The sequence below is a fragment of the Equus caballus genome, chromosome 14, assembly GCF_041296265.1.
Source record: "Equus caballus isolate H_3958 breed thoroughbred chromosome 14, TB-T2T, whole genome shotgun sequence".
Lineage (NCBI taxonomy): Eukaryota > Metazoa > Chordata > Mammalia > Perissodactyla > Equidae > Equus > Equus caballus.
In genome coordinates this window covers 105,831,763-105,848,983 of record NC_091697.1, presented here as the reverse complement: position 1 = coordinate 105,848,983, position 17,221 = coordinate 105,831,763, and positions in this window count along the sequence as shown.

Sequence of the window (17,221 nt, the reverse complement as noted above, 5' to 3'; positions counted from 1 at the left end):
GTCTTCTTTATGTCTTTCTGAACAGCACGAACGTTTTTACCAGAAGCATGAATTGCTTTTACAATCATATAAAGATACCATACCGTACATCTCCTCCAAAATACCGTGAAGCCAGCCAGCAGCGGAGTGCCCCCAACATTGCTGACCCCAGAAACCTGAGAAATCCAGGTTTCAGAAAGGAAAAGCAGGGACCTGGAGCAAAGCGAACACAGCGCTGGTGCATTCTGAACTCTTTCTAACAGTGGCCTCTTTCTAGCCTTGCCTCACGGTTCCACTTAGTTATCTTTTTCTGTTTGGCCCTCTCAGGCCCAAAGCTTAACAATACCTGGCATTTATGTTACACATTCTTTTCTCTATTTGTTTGCCTTTCAAGTTTTTTGTGTAATTTTATACCATACGGAAGATCTCACTGTCTGTGTGATCAGCTGTAACTATCCTTTCTTTCACGACCCTTGGCTTTGGGATCATGCTTAGAAATGCCTTCTCCACCCCTCAGGACACGAAAATTATTCACCCGTATTTTAATTTATAAAGTTCCATCTTTTACAATTAAATATGAAGTTAATCAGAGTTAATTTCTGTGTGTGGTGTGCATGAGGGAGTGATAAAGTCTGCCCCAATTGGCTGGTCACTTTCCCCAACACCATTTATAGACTACCCGGTCTCTCCCCAGTGATCTAAAATCTTAGACACCGAGACAGCACGAGTGCACAGCGGTGCGCACACACGTGTCCTCGGGCTTGTTCTGGACTTCCATTCTTCTGTTCCATCATCCGCCTGCCCATTCCTGAACTAGTCCTGTACAATTACAATTATCATAGTTTTCAGATGTGTTTTATTCTCTGATAAGACAGTCTCCCTCATTACTCTTCTTTTTCAAGAAATATATTAGCTGCTCTTAAGTGATCATTCTTCTCAATAATTTAGAATTATTTTGTCAAATTCCAAATAAAACTCCATTAAAATTGTCGGAATTACATTAACTTTGTAGATTAACCTACAGAAAAAGAATTTAATATTTTCAATAAGAAGGCTTATTTTTAGTCTCTCATTAAGATTTTGTACATTTCTTCACATTGTTTCTGGATCTTTCTTGGTAAGTCTATGAAAAGTTGATTTTCTTTGTCCTCTCCTCCCCCACCCAAGTCTGGTCACACACAAGATGTTGGAATCTCCTTATCAGATTCACAGTTGTAGGACAGGTTCTCATATCTACATCTCCCGGGTAAAGTTCCACTTCCCACAGACTTTACCGGAATTCTTGAGGTGGCACCTTCCTCTGACCTCCACTATCTCGCTTCTGGTTTCAGAGAATCAATTTAGTCTTTCCAGTTCCCAGCATGCTCTGCACTGCTTCCACACAACGCTTTATTCCCCACACAATGCTCACTTCATAGAGACTGTAACTCGTCGCATTACTTTTCTTTGGCTGCATAACAAATGACCACAAACTTAGCAACTTAAAACAACACACATTTATTATCTCACAGTTTCCGTGGGTCAGCAGTCCGGGCCTGGCTTACCTTGGTCCTCTACTCAGGGTCGCATAAGGCTGCCATCAGGGTGTCAGTGGGCTGCTTTCCTTTCTGGATCTCAGGGCCCCCTTCCAAGCTCACAAGAATTCAGTTCCTTCCGGCTATAAGACTGAGGGCACCGCTTTCTTGCCGGCTGTCAGCTGGGGGCCGTTCTGCAGGTCTTTGCATGTGGCCTCCTCTCACAACACGGTGGCTTCCTTCTTCAAGGCCAACGAGACTGTCTCTCTCTGTCATATAATCACGAGGGTGACATCCCTCACCTTTCACCATATTGTAGCAGCTAAAAGCCCATCACAGGTGCCACTCACACTCAAGGGGAGGGGATTATTCAAGGGCATGACTCTTTGGGGTCACCTTAGGGTGTGCCTGCCACACTCACAGGTCTTGAACCATGGCCAGCACCCCACTACTTCCCAGTCACTTCTTTTCTGAGATTTGGGATGTTGGCTAAATATATCAAGACAGCAGCCTGAGTAGGGACAAGGGGCAGAGGGACAGGTGGCGCGGGAGGAGGACAGGGAGAAACAGAAAGAGAGGCGCACTCTGCCCGCCCCCTTCCCGCTCCCCGCACTGGAGAGTTTGCTGTTTGATAAAGGCACCACGTCTCCAAATCATGAGGCAAAGTAGAGGTGTGACATAAGCTGAAAGCTACATGCTTATTTTGGTCCTCTCCATCTGCTTGGCGATGATTGTCAGTTCCTTCATAATTCTGGAACTCAGTGGTTAGCTACTTCTCAGTGTTGTTGTAAATTTTATCTTTTCTCTTTTTTAAGTCTTTATACATACGTTAGTAAGAAGTTGGGGACAACTGCTAGCTTCATGATGCATTGAACCAGAAGTCTCAGCCAAGTCAGTTTCCAGCAGGCTTCCGCTTCCATCTTCTTGAGATGGTCCTGCCACCTGGCTTCTGGTTCCTTTAAAGCAAGAGCAAGGTTGAGTGCTACACATTTGATAGGAAGCTTCTGGGGTCCATTGTGATGCCCCAAGGAAACCAAAGAGACAGCTAGTCTGTGTCTCAGGATGTTGGGGTGTCGGCAGTGAATCTGTATTACTGGTGGCCATGTTGTGCTCACAACAACTTCTGAAAGATATATTATTAAACCACTTTATGGAAGAGGAAACAGAGGCTCCAGCTAGATAAATCACTTTTCCAAGGTCACACAGTCAGTAAGTGACAGAGCTTGGACTCCAATCACACTTGCCTGACTCCAAAGCTCTTTCTGCTATGTCATGCTCTCGGGGCAAGGAGATGCCTTCTGAAATATTGAGAGGCATTATTTAATGACAGTCAACAAGTTTTTTCCATTCCTAATTCAGTCTATAACCTCAAACCCTATGAGAGTAAAAAACTACAACTTCCTGCGCCTGAGAGTCTTCGTGATGGAAATGGACACCGTTCTCATTTCTATGGTTACACCACTCGACCTCCGCCCTGCAGATTTTAAAACCTTACTAACAAAGCAGGCCAAGTCCTTTACGGAGGCATCTGACCAAGCAGCTCAAACTTGGGCTTTCCATTCAGCCACAACTTTCACACCTGCCTCATGTCTGTCTGAAACAGGCCGCAGTAAACGGGAACGGAAGCAGGTCACAGGGGCTCCCCCAGGGAAGTCTGCAGGGAAAGTGTCCAGGGGGCAGCACAGCTGGATGGGAAAGGACACTGATGCTGGAGCGCAGCGCTGGGTTCGATCCTGGGGCTGTGTGCCAGCCGGCTGCCTCAGCAGGAAGGTTGTGTGCAGGATGGTGGGACTACAACAGATACACACTAGGTGCAAGTTCTTATATAGCAAATAATTCCCAAATCTAGGGAGACGTCTTACAAAACAGGAGACCACACAGCATGCCGCCAGGCAGAGGTGTAGACTCCCCGGGTCCCACAACAATGGATGTAGAGCTACTACCAACTGCAAACCCATCCCCATTGACTGCCCGAGCTACCGCCTGCCTGCTCACTAGGGGCAAGGAATTACCGGAACCAACCCCAGCACATTCCTAAGTGTTTATAGATCGTCAAAGGTCAATTTCTCAGGAATGGTAGCCTCATTAGGTCCACGATTTAGGCCACCTTGGGTCCATTCCTGCAGCAATCCTGGGCAAGTCACAAAATCTTGCCAATTATCCATTTCCTCTAGTACAGTAGTTCTCAAATGTGGTCCCCAGACCAGCAGCAACGGTATCCTCTGGGAACTTCTTAGAAATGCAAATTCTTGGGCTCCACCCCAAGACCTACTGAACCAAGATCTCTGGGGATGAAACCCAGCGATCTGTTTTAACAAGCCCTCCAGGTAATTTTGATGCACACGACCGTGAGAACCACTGCTCCAAAACCTCACAGAGTTGTGAGAACTAAATAGTATATTCTGTTTTGCTAGTCTGTGTTTCGGTAGCACGCATTACCCCATCAGTGATTGGTTACACAGGAGCGATGTCAGTATAACGTGAAAATTGCACACAATCCTGCACATCATTGCACATTAAAATTTCCCATTGCAATGTGAAAATTGCACCTTGGTTTTCACCATCATAGGGGATCTTCCCAAGCAAGAGGAGCTGGAACAGCAGGAATGGAACCACAACCTTCAGTGGGAAAGGACAAGGCCCGAGGCTGGGCTGCTGCATCCTCAGAAGGAAACTTTCTGCTTATTCCAGGGGATTTTAAGCTGAGCACCTGCAGCCAGGGCTGCCTCCTGCCATAGGCACACCCCAGCCTCCTGAGCTCTCAGCTGGTGGGAGGCTGCCCTGCCTGCTGTGCCCTCCGTGACAATAGCCCCATTGCTCAGGGCTCCATTTCCGTTGCCCTGTCTCCGCCTGGCCAGCGCTGGTCTAAAGAAGAGGTACCAGCTTCTCATCTCTATTGCTTTTGCGCATTTTGATACCTCTTTGGCAGGTTCTAGCCACTCAGCTGCTGCCAGTGTGGTCCAAGAGACGTCCCAGGTAAAGGAGATTGTGTGGGTCATCAGAGTTGCATGAGACTTGAATGGTCTACCTTGACCCTAGTTTTCCCACAAATCCTATTATTTTTTACACCAAGTTTTACAGGCAACAGGATGTTCTGGGAAGTGTTATTTTATGTTACAGCAGAAATGCCTATATGTTAAAGTCCCTGGCACATAGTAAGGGCTTACTAATTCTTATTATTAGTCCATATCTACCATTCTTTGTCCTTGAAATGGTGACCAAAAAGGGGCCAAGAAAACCAGGCAGGGACAACTCCAATGCAGAGCAGAGGAGCGCCACGATGACAGTGATCATGGAAGAGTGAGGGTTTTACTCTCTTTGCCCCATATTTTTAATGACATTCATTTGGAGCAATTCCTTCCACTTTTTTCTGCTTTTCTTTTTCCAGTTTGAGCAGCTTTTTCTAAGACATGGGGATATTTTATCCACTTCTGTGCACGTAAGTCCTTCATTACATTCAGTCTCTTTCTCTGTGACTTTAGAAGATCAGGCACTCATTCTTAGAGAGAGGGCCAGGTGGCGAGTCATTATCTTGGCTGTAGCTCTCTGCTGTTTACAGAGTATGGCACTCAGACTGGAAATCTCCCAGCACATTTGCTGGATGGGACCAGTTCAGTCTCCTCATCTGACAAGAGTGGGAACTGAGGTCTGGCCATGACAGCAGCCAGGTGGCCTGGCTCCTGATGCACTCTTCTCTCTCTTACTGTTTACTCTCTCGTCATGTCCTGCCTCATGAGGTCACTTCTAAATTATTTCCCGAAATATGGGGTCACTGATTAAAACTGGTGGTCTGTAGGTCAAATTCAGCCCATAGACATGTTTTGTTTGCCCACAAAACCAGGAACTTTCACATTAAAAAAAAGTTCTAGCTTCTCTTGGAAATTCAGAACATCTGGCAACACTGAGCTAGTCTCCCCACATGGCAATAATCCGCTGGAGCTGAAGAGCACCTTTCCCTGTTAGGCAGGATGAGCTCACTCAAAATTGCCACAGTCTCTACCACTCCCTATTGTGTCACACACATACACACACCTATTCACACACAAGCACACATTCTATATTAGTCTGCGACGGCCGCCATAACAAAGTACCACAGACTGGCTGGCTTAAACAACACAAATTTATTTACTCACAGTTCCAGAGGCTAGAAGTCCAAGATCAAGTTGTCGACAGGGTTGGTTTCTTCTAAGGCCACTCTCTTTGACTTAAGGTGGCCGTCAGAAGACGTCTTCACGTGGTCTTTCTTCTGTATGTGTCCGGGTCCAAATTCTCTCTTCTTATAAGGACACAGACTTATTGGATTAGGTCTCAGCCTAATGACCTCATATTAGCTCAAGTTCCAGTTTAAAGACTCTATTTCCAAACAGTCACATTCTAAGGTAGTGGGGGTTAGTACTTCAGCATATGAATGTAGGGGGGCATAACCCAACCCATCACACATTCCTCCCTCCTTTTATCTTACCTGCTTGACCCCAAGGCATTTGATGTGTAACTGTGACAAGCAGTGACAAACTTTGGTTGGTTACTTAATTTTTCACAGCTTTGTGTCTTATTTTATCAATTACCCTTACATGAAGAGCCTTAATAATGAAATCCATAAAGTACATTTCAAAGAGACATAAAATTTTAAAGACAGAAAGAACCTCAGAGACTATCTCTTCTGCCCATTTTAAGTCACAGAACCTTCTAACAAAATTTAGCAAGGAACTGACATACAAAATACCTAAGCCTCATTTCCATTCTCCAAGATGCCTCCTAAGGGAGCTCCAGAAGATACTGGGCCTTCCTATATGAAACATGATTTGAAAACTGATCTAATCTAAATTCTCCAGTTCACATATGAGAAAGCTGAGGCCCGCCCACATACCCAAGGCCACACAGAGCTGAGGGCAGAGCAGGACCAGATCCTACCTCTCCTGCCCCCCATGGTCTTCTGTTGTGTCACTCCAACAAGGTCATGGCATCAGTGGAACTGGACAAGACCACTGGAATAATATCATTAGAACAAGGAGATCCTGCTATTTTCCTAGTGGGAGGAGCAGCCTGGAGCCCAGGCCTAGGAATCAGAAGGCCGAGATTCTGACTGTGCTTTGCCAGGACAGGCTGTGCAACCCTAAGGATACAGAGCTTGACCTCTCTGTTCCTCATCAATAGGATTAGCCTCCATGGGCCTTATGTCCCTTCCAATGTCAAAATACCAAGATTCCAGAATGTTAGACTTATCGTAATTCTGTGCATCTCTACTTTTGCTCCATTGGTACAAAATGACTTCACGACAACTTCTTGCTCCAGAGGCACAAGTTCTAGTAATGGGCAGGCTCATCCCTCCCGCATACAGAGGCCCCCGCCCCAAGAAGGGGTCCTCAGACCCTGCGTGCTGACCATCAAGTTCACCTCAACATCTATACTCCAGCTTGCTCTCATGGAAAAGAAAACCAAAAATGAAGAAGCCATTCCACAGAGGAGGTCAGCACGTGACCTCCTCTTTTCTCAGTAATGTGAACCAAGCATTTTGCACCATAGGGAAAGTGGAAGTGGGAAGGAGGCAGGAGTTGCTATGCTCTTTGGAAACTATAATTATAGTACTCCAAAGTAGAAGTGGCAGGAATGTGTTCTCCAGCTAACATCACAGTAACAACGAACTTATTGCTTCATGAGGTTGCCCATCATGGACCACGCTAATTCTCAGAAGTAATTAGTATCTCATTTTGAGCCGAAACCTATAGTCCCAAACATCCAAACTTTGGTTCCCCCCAGCCTTCCTCTTGGGGACAGACAGCTGGACTACATTTCCCTGCTCCCTGCAGTTAGCTGTAGCCAGAGAACTGAGCTCTGGCCAATGGAATGTAATCCAGGTATCATGCATCTCATCTAGGCCTGGTCCACAAAAACCTCCCATGTGTGACCCTTGCTCTTTGCTCATCTGCCAGCAGCATGGAAAGGACTCCATAGACAGAGAGGAGGCAAGGCCTGGGTCCCCAAATGACTGCATGGAGCAGAGACATATCCCACCCACATCCTCACTGGCCTGTGATGTGGGCAAGACACACATTTTTATTCTGTTTGGTGACTGGGGTTTGGGAGTTATCTGTTTCAGCAGCTAACATTATTTACTTTAACTCATGCATCCGTTGAAGCACAGGACAAGCCTACTCCTTGCCGCTTGTGAGACCCTAAAATCTACGAGGACAGCTCTCATCTAAAGGTGAGAGGATGGCAACTCTACCTTCTACCTTAGTATTTTCGCCTTTTGGCTTTCCCTGATTCATGCGATTCCGCGACACGCTGTCCTGAATGCACTGCCTCAGGACAGGGCTGTACGTGGAAGACCCCATTGAGAGTCTTTCCAGCTAAAGTTTCCAAAAACCTCAGCCCGTGGTAGAGCAGAGAGGATTCCCAACATAATCAGCACATGTGGGAGAAATGTCACCGGTGACCAGAGTTTCTCCATCCCCAAGCTGGGAAAACATTCCACAAGCCCAAACAGTCTCTTTCAACCAGAGGTCCCAGAGAATTAAGCCTCGTGCCCTAAAAGCTCCACTGTGGCGGATGCGTCAACTTCTCTCCTCCCCGGTCGGAGTGATACTACTTGTTTCTCACTCTCGGGAGAATTTTCAAAGTTGTTTCTGAGTCCCATGGTTTAGATGAGGAGCTCCACTTAAGAAAGGCTGGCTGGAGGGAAGGAGAGGAGGGTGACGAGAGGGAAGGCGTGGAGGATCCTGGAGAGCAAGGAGGCGCAGGGAGTGAGCACAAGCCGGGTGGACGCGGCAATGAGCCTGGTCTGCTGAGCGGTACAGCCCGGGGGGCAGTGGGATCCAGCGGAGGCACAGCAGCACAGCAAGTCACAGGCACCTTCCCCGAGATCCCGGCCCTGGGAGGCTCCGTCGCAGGCAGTGAGAACGCGCTTCCTGGAGGAGTGAGCCTGGCAGGGAGAGGGTCTTCCACGTTGGATGTAACTGCAGGACCAGTTATTAGGGATTCTATGGGGCAATGAACAGCTCTGTGAATCCCTTTGGTACAACTCAAGGACTTCCTAAGGTCCTCACATCTCTTCCCCTCCCCTGTCAGGCCAGGTACTCAGAGGGCCTAAAGTGATGAGCCAGGCACTGCTCGGTGACTGCTTCCCCACTGGAGCATCTTGAGAGTAAACAGCCTCTTCCCCGGGCTGTTTTCTCTGTGTGCTGATGGAGAACTTCTTCAAGATACCGCACAGCCCTTCTCTGAGCGCAAAGTCAGCCTTTGAACCTCGTGGAGACCTTGCCAGGCCACCGGCGTACTCCTGACAGGATGTGCTTGTTCTCTCATTTGATGTTTTGCCAGAAGAGTCTCTTTCCTTAATGCAAACTCCAGGACCTGCCCTAGACAGCAGTTCTGCAGTGAGGGTCACGCCGTGGAGAGCAGTCTTGCCGCAGAGACTGCTGAGCAAGGCACGAGGACCGCGGACGGGCTGGCGGACAGATTGGTGGAAGTAAATATTGAGGAGGGGGGAAATGAAAAATAATGGACTAAGACATTTTAAAGTTTTTTTTCAGCAACAGTAGGTATTTAATGTGTCAAGTGTTAAATGTGGGAAGTACAGTAATCTTTAAAAAGTGTGCGCAGCACACAGAAAATATATAACTAGATGTAAAACTTCAGAAAGATTCGGGTGTCATTTTTAGCCTGGGGCTTTGCATTTTAAGTGGGATGTGGGAAAACAGGACTACACATCAACCCAAGTTATTTAAGGCCCCTGAGGAAAGATTAAAGGAGTTGAGATGGTCTTGTTCTGTGATGAGAACACTAAACGAGGGCTACGTCGCTGTTTTCAAATATCCTAAAGGTTAGTCCCAGGATACAGGCTTCCTGAATTCAGCCCCTGGCCCTTCCTAACTCAGAGCACTTGAACCCAAGTTCTGGCTGAGAGCTGCTGTCTTAAGTGGAAAGTAGAGTCCGCTGGGAGCTTCCTCCGGGGGTCGCCATGTTGGTTCCCCACATCACTCTCTCTCCACCCATCCATTACGTTAGCATCATCGCTGACTTCCCAAACCGTTCCACCCAGCCGGTCCTGGAGCCCCTACCAAGTCTAAGGCGCCGCTGACCGGCTACCCCTCCCCCTGCCCTTGCCCCATTTGGAAGCCTCTCCACGTCCTGATCGTAGCTTTGAGGCAGCTGTCTAACAGCCCTCCCCACGTCCCCTGGCTTCCCCATCCTCACCTGCCAGCCCGTTTCCCACTGCCCTGGAGCTCCCATCCAAACTCGAGTCTGCTGGGATCACCCACAGCATGAACACCTGCAATGGACTTTCTGCACGTCCAGAGTTTTTCAAAATAAAGAGTATTTTTAAGTATCTGCCTTGGCTCCTCTTTGCATCCAATCTCCTCAGCACCATTCTCAAGCCTCTGTACAGCCTGGCCCATGCCCCCCTGCCCCCTCATTTGCCCCCTCTTGCCCCTCGACACGCTCTGCTCCAGCCACATGAGACACTCACAATTCCTTGAACGTATTCCTGCCTCCCTGCCTTGCTTCTTGCTAATTCCTGTGCATGGAATGCCGTTCTGCTCTCCTCCATGTGGTGGAATCTGAGTCATCTTTCACAGCCCGGGTCAAAAATCACCTCCTCTCTGAGGCCTTCCCCGACCCTCAGCAGAATTCATCACTTCCTCCCGTGGTCCCCACAGTGGTTGGCTCTGAAACAGCATGTGTCACAGGTTATAGTTATTTGTTATTTGTGCACATTTTTGTCTCTCTCACTAGACAGTCAATGTCTTAAAAGTAGGAACCATATCTTATTTTTTTGGGTTTTCCTCTAATACTTAGCACAGTATCTGGTTTATAGGAAATGTTTGATAACTGCCTGTTGAGTGAAGGAGTAAGCTCCCAGTTCGAAGATTCTCTTTCTAGTTCACCTAACAAATCCACCCCGGCTGGGAGCTGGGAGTGTTCGGCTTGGAGGACGAGGCACACCCCATGAGCGGGTTAATAGGAGGTGAGCTACAACTCCCATAATGCTTCCTGCTGGGCACAGCGTGACATCCCGGTGTCTGGATCAAAGCTGGCAGTTCTGCCCTGTCTATTCCTATGTGTCTTAACCGGAGCAAAACTCCCTCACCAGCCGTTCTGGCCACACCACAAACACGTGGGTTGGAAAGCAGAGGCTGCCTGCTTCTTTCCAGGTTCCTATGGATACAGTGCCACCGTGGATCCACGGGATTCAGCTGCGTGGGCAGCTGCCACGTCCGGACTGCAGAGACACAGTGAGCAGGCGGGGAGGGGAGGAAGGGAATAGAAAGGGCCAGGAGGGGAGGGCAAGAGAGAACTGAGAGAGAGCATATGGGCAAAAGCATATGGGCGGAGGGAGGAGAGTTGAGTACTTGTTCTTACAGAAGAAAGAATGTATTTGATGGCTTCCTGAAAATCAAACTTTTTTTTAAAGTGCTTTTTGCTAAAAATAAAATGTGAAAATCACTAATGGAAGATTGCCTTCCTTTCTGCAGCCAGGGCAGAGTTCCTGGATATATTTTGATGAGAAACTTCTAGATACGTCCTTTACAAATATAATTAGGCAGCCAAGAAATCTGACGTGTGCTTAACTAAGAAGCAAATTAGGCTGCCAAGCCGTAAAAATGTAATACGGTGCCTTTTGATCATTTCATTGATCAACGTTTACATTTATGCACACAATAATTACGATACTTTATTTGGCTGGCTCTTGGTAGTTTACAAGAAATTTTGCTTAGAGCTTCACGACAACCCAGTTAGCCAGGCAAACAGGGGTCACTATCTTGTTTCCTGATGAAGAATCTGGGGCGCTAATTGGCTAGTCATTGTCTCAGAGCCACTCAGTGGAGGCGGAGTCAAGACTCGAACCCAGGACTTCAGGTTCCAAGACTGGCGCTCTCGTCCCCACATCCTCCACCTCATGCCATGCCTGGCTGCCAGCTAAGCCATGAGTTGCTTCTCAATTGGAGCACGAGAGATAAAGAAAGAAGGAAAGGATGGTTTGGGTAGGGGGCATGTTGACAAAGTTCTTATAGTCTCCTGGTTTTTTAAAATCCCACATCAAGGTAAAGCAAATAAATGCACGTCCAACAATCAAACCACTGGCTTGTAACTTTTTTACTCCTCATTTTCTCTGAATTTATAAATTGGGCTCTCTCGCCAATACATTCAAGACTTTTGAACATGCTTCCTTAACTGGATCAATCTCCAAAATCGAGGTCATGGTTTCTGTCCCTGGCAGCCCATGATTGCCCTCCCATCACCATGAGCCACAGAAAGCCCCTGGGTGCAACTGGATGTCTCCTGTTTCACCAAGTTTTAGCAGTTTCTCAAACATCTGTATTTGTGGGCATGGTGATGACAATACGTTACATTCATAGGACATTATAGTTTATGAGGAGCTGTACTGTTTCCCACACCCTACCCCCTACCCGCCTCACCACAAGGTCCCCTCCCTGGCCATGGGGTTGATGGGGCAGACATCATTATTTCAGTTTTGCAGATTAAGACATGGAACTTGGAGGTTAAGAAATGTGCCCATTTAACACAACTAGAAAATGTGAACCTGGAACTACCAAATCCTAAACTTCTAACCCCAAATCCAGAACTCTTGCCGGTGTGCCTGTTGACTTTGTTGCTCTCTCCCACGCCCACCTTAAAAGCCCTGATAGGACAGGGAAAAGCCATAACCATTGATTGTTGTTGTGCTCTGAATATTGTTAAAATACTCAGAGCACCCGCTGGACCACTGGTGAGGCGATAGGCTCCTCCTCCTGGGGGAAAGTGGGGCACGTCCCCTTCTGCAATCCCATGGCACCCTGACGCGTCTCGGAGACGGAATACATCTCCGCCGTGATTGTACATTCACTCCTCTGTGCCTCCCACGAGGGAACAGAAGTTCGTAAACCTACGTCCACGGAGACTTGATGAATCCCCTGCACCTGAATGTTTTTTCTCTCTGAGAGAAGGTTCATAGTTGTCACCAGGTTCTCCAAGGAGAGAAGGAGAGGTTGGGACTCACTGCACTGCTCTGTGAGCTCATCAGGCTTGGTACCTCCCGTGCCTACCATGGCACCTTTCGTATAAAAGTGCTGGCTGCCAGGATGCCTGGGTGCATGACTCTAAATTTTTTTGTCAAGCTCTAATTCCACAATTGACTAAACTACTATGCAAACTGAATGATGCCCTAGACAAGACCCAATCAATGGGACAGAATTTTAGGGTGAAAGATTTGAAACTGAGAAAAAATTTTTGATTCTCAGTGCTATTAAATGTGACATGACTGACTCACGTGCCACATTGATCTTCAGTCTTTCATCCTTTTACGCTATCACCAAGCAAAGAAGAGGATTTATCGATCACCAAGTTCAGCAGAGCATGTGGACAAACTGTATGGCATGTGTTCCAGCCCTGACTGGCTGTTCACATTACATCTTATAGCTATTTCCTTTCAGACTTATAAATCAATTTTGAAAAAATCCTAATTTTAAAAGGAGCGCATCAGAAATCACAGCTCAGCAAGATATGGCTTTTTCTTGATAAACACCGAATAACTAAGTTAAATATGCACATTGTGGTTTTAGAGACTGTCCAAACTAAGGGGTAATTTGAGACATCAGCCCCTCATCCCTGAGTGCTGGGCTGATTTGAGAAGATAATTACAGTCAATGGTACCTGGGATATGAAATCAAACACCCATTCTCCACTCGCTGGGTTTGGTCAATAAAAGATAATGAACCTGTCATAAACTAAGACAAAGTGCCACCAGAGAGTGACAAACCCCTCCCGGGTTTAAATTGTTGTGGGAACAGTCAGTAAACACACCAACCCTCCCTCTAATCTAGACGGAAGAGCCTTGAAGGAAACGGGCCAGGCCTCTCGACATGTTGGCAAGAGCCAAGCCCTGACAGCTTGGAAAAGAGCAGAGAATAGGAGAATTGTGCTGGAGAACAGCGCTTATCTGTCCTGAGCCAGCACTAACAGCACCGCGGCCAGAACTGGATATCTTCACGCAGCTGTGAATAAGCTGGACACAAACCTACCTGGGGGCTGAATCTGACTCTGGGATCTGCTGTTAGATACCGGGAGGTATACAGTGTCTGCCAAGAACGAACTTTTACAATGCGACATTCCTCTACTAACGATCTGCATTCTTTTCCTTGTCAGATTAGAAAGAGGCGGCAGGGTAGAAGCGATGGGCTGGGTATCAAATCAAAAGTCCTAAGGTCTGCTAGATGTTTCTCAACTGGTGGACAAAAGACATCCTCAGATTCAGGAGGTCAATTCAACTTATTTCATACATCATTATGATAAGAAAAAGGAGAATTCTTTGAAGTTTATTATCTCATTTCTATGTTATCTTTTTATCTTCACAACTCTTCGAAGTGAGCAGAACTGATATTATGGTTCTGTTGTGCAGATATGAAATTGAAGATCAGAGACTGAATAGCTTGCTCGGGTTCACAGAGCAATATCTAGAGCCGGGTCTCGAGTTTTCTGACTCCCAGTCCAGGGTTCTCTCCCATACAGCCTTTCCCCAGCACATGGTGAGGGCTCCGCCCACTCCAATACTCCTGCTCAAACGGCCCTGGATACTGGCAAGTCACCTCATAAGTCAAACTCCTTGATAAAGAGACCCTGTTGACCATTTGATAGACTAAAGCCTTTGGATGGATCCCAAAGGTACTCATGTGGTATTGTATTCTGCTCTCTCTATAATGGTCTAGAGTGAATTTTATTTTTAGTAGTTTAATTACAAAATATAGCCACATTTATTATTACATGTTACTTTATGCCTTTAGGGCAATTATCCAGTCTAGTCTAAGGCTTTTGAAAAAATTTGAAACATTTGAAAGGCATCATTTAAGGAAAAGCTTGCATTATTCATTCAAGTCAAGAAATACTTATTGAGCACCCAGTAAGCACTGTCCAGGGCACTAAAGAGACAAAAGGGGTCAAGATAAGGTCCCTTCTGTAAGGAGCTTAAAACAGAGAGAGGAAGTCACATCGGAAGAGATAAATGTGTACATTGCGCGAAGAGCCACCCTGGGACAAGGGCAGAGGGTTCTGAGAGCGCAGAGAAAGGGCACCCAGTCCAGTGTTGGAGGCCAGAGAAGGCCTTCCGGAGGGATAACACCAATGCCAATAATCTGGAAGAGCAGGATTTTGCAGAAGTTTTCTAGCCTTGTCCACACCTCGAGGCCCAGAGTGGAACCCTGACCAACATGAAGCACCCCACGCCCTTCCCCACTTCTTTGCTCTGCTCACACTGTTCCCTTAGCCAGGATACCTTCTCTTGAATTTCATTCCAATATCATGTTTTTCACCTTTCAAGGCTTGTCTTTAATGTTGCCTTTGCCAGGAAGCCTTCTTTGATCCTATTTTAAGAAACAGAACTGAAACTAACTTGAAAAGATTCTAAACACAAGATTCAAATTCTATTACATTTCCCTGGATCTTTTGGAATCCGTACGCCCGTCAGCTATATTTAGTCGTTAAAAGATCACTATGTCCATTCTTTAATGTTTTAGGAATAAGTTGCTCTGTCCGTTGCTTGAGTGTTACTGGGGAAGCCTCGAAGGGCAACATCACGGCCATTCCTCCGTTCTTCTGAGGCCTGTGTTAGTACAGCACCTTCGTCTTCAGACAAAGCCAGCGGAGCAAGAGACGGAGCTGCCCATCTCTCTGTTCCCTCGGATCCTGGTTAGGCTGTGTGAGGTAGTCTGGAGGATAACCACCGTCTGGGTCTTTGGTCAACTGGTGGCAAATCGGGCATGGTGAAAACATGTCAGCATTGCCCTGCAGAAGACCACAATTTTTTCACTCTAAAATTATACACTGGTTCTTTTGACCATCAGCAAATCCTTACAAAGGGAACCAAAACAACTTTCTTCAGAGATACTATGGGGACTAAACAGAGAGACAATATTCATATTAGAGAGTTTTGCAAACTCTCCGGATGTCCTAACAATAAGTTACAGATGTTTAATCCTAAATTAAGAAGCTAAATATAATGTCGACTCTACGAATGGCAATTTTCTATAATTTGAGGAAAATATTTGGTAGCTCAGTTCCCATGAGAAATGGCTGGCAATGGTTCTGCACTGTTAAACATCTGTCAGCTTTTCCTAAGGACAGGATCATCCAGAGAAGAACAATAGATTTTTTAAAAACAGAATTGATCAAGAAGCTGTAATTTGAATTTTCCCCTGGACATGTGGGTTTTATTTTATAGCAGGAGGAAGTATTAGGGAATCAAGGGGCCTATATTCATATTTGCATTAATTGTCCTGAATCATTTTCTGCTTTTCATATTTTGTGTTATTGCCATGCTCTCCTTCATTTTGAAAAGAAACTTTATTGGTTTTCCTGTGGAGTCCATTTTCTCTCTTTATTCTGCTTGCAATAAGATATCAGCCTAATATTGGCAGAGCGACTCACTACAATGATTCTTTGTTCCAGAAAAAAAAAAAAATGCATGAATAGTACATTATTAAAATAGAAGGAAGTGCCTTTCACTTCTTTTGCTATTTGCTTAGTGAGTATTGTCAAGGTACCAGATGCTTTACAAAGACAAAGAGTAAGGCAATAACCCGGGCCCTTGGATCTTGCCCTGCTCATGAGCATCTCCATGAGTTTACCAAACACTGACTCATAAATCAACTCACATCTGCAAATGTGGCTTTAGATTTATAGCCAACTTTAAGGCACCTCTATGCCACCAAGCACCGTGTGGCCCACCCCTCTGGATCTTGGAGGGCCTGAGGAAAGGTGAAACCAAGATGGGGGTGGGCTTAGGAAAGATGGTAGGTGAGCTTTGGAGAAAAACAGCAAAAGAGAAAAGGGTAACAAGTAGAAGAGAAACTGAGAAACCGAAAGCTAAAGCAACGAATTTCATAGACAACTGACAGATAACTCTGGTTCTAAATCGAATACACATTTCACGGCTGTTGGAGTAAATGTTTCTTTATCTCAAACTTGGCTCTTATCAGTGTCTCACACATTCATGACATCTGAAGCTGTTTTTCCTGCATAGGAGAAAATTTCTCTAAATTTTTTCAAGATATTAATAGCCTGGATTGTATTTTTATATTCACAAAGTTGAAATCTGCTCATCCTAAATAAGGATCACATATAACTCGCCACACACTGTCTTGATGTGAGAGTTGAAATCACGAAAACTTCATCAGCTCAGGTCCCAGTCAGTTCTGAATTTGTGGGAAGAGAAGCAGAAATTGGTAAAAGATTATACTTGTGAGGGCAGTCAGGTAACGCCCAAAGGGAGTCACGCCTGTGATGGGGCAGGCACCAAAGGCAATGGCAGCATCCAGTCAGGGGTCCCTGCCATTGGAGACACACAGCGGCCTCTGTCCTCCTTCATGGAGAAGACCCTCACACCTCTTCTCTGGGGGAGAGTTTTGTGAGCCCTGTGCTCAGAAGTAACACGGAGGGCAGGGAGCCCACAGGCAGGTCTTCGAAGTGCTATCTCAGTGCCAGAAACCAGAGCCCCAGCCTCAGGGGGATCTCAGCCAGCCTGGCTCTCTGCTGGGCTCTGCTGGGCTCTGCCGGGCAGCAGAGCTCCCCGGATCTCGGCTGCTGGCTGTGGTCTGATGGAAGCCTGTTGCCTGGGGGCTGGGCAGCCTCCTGGGAGCAAGCCCAGTTGTACCCACTGCTGGAGGGCATACAATCTGGGTCATGACAACCTGGTGGCCTACCAGGCAAAATTCCACTCTCTGGGAGGCCCCACA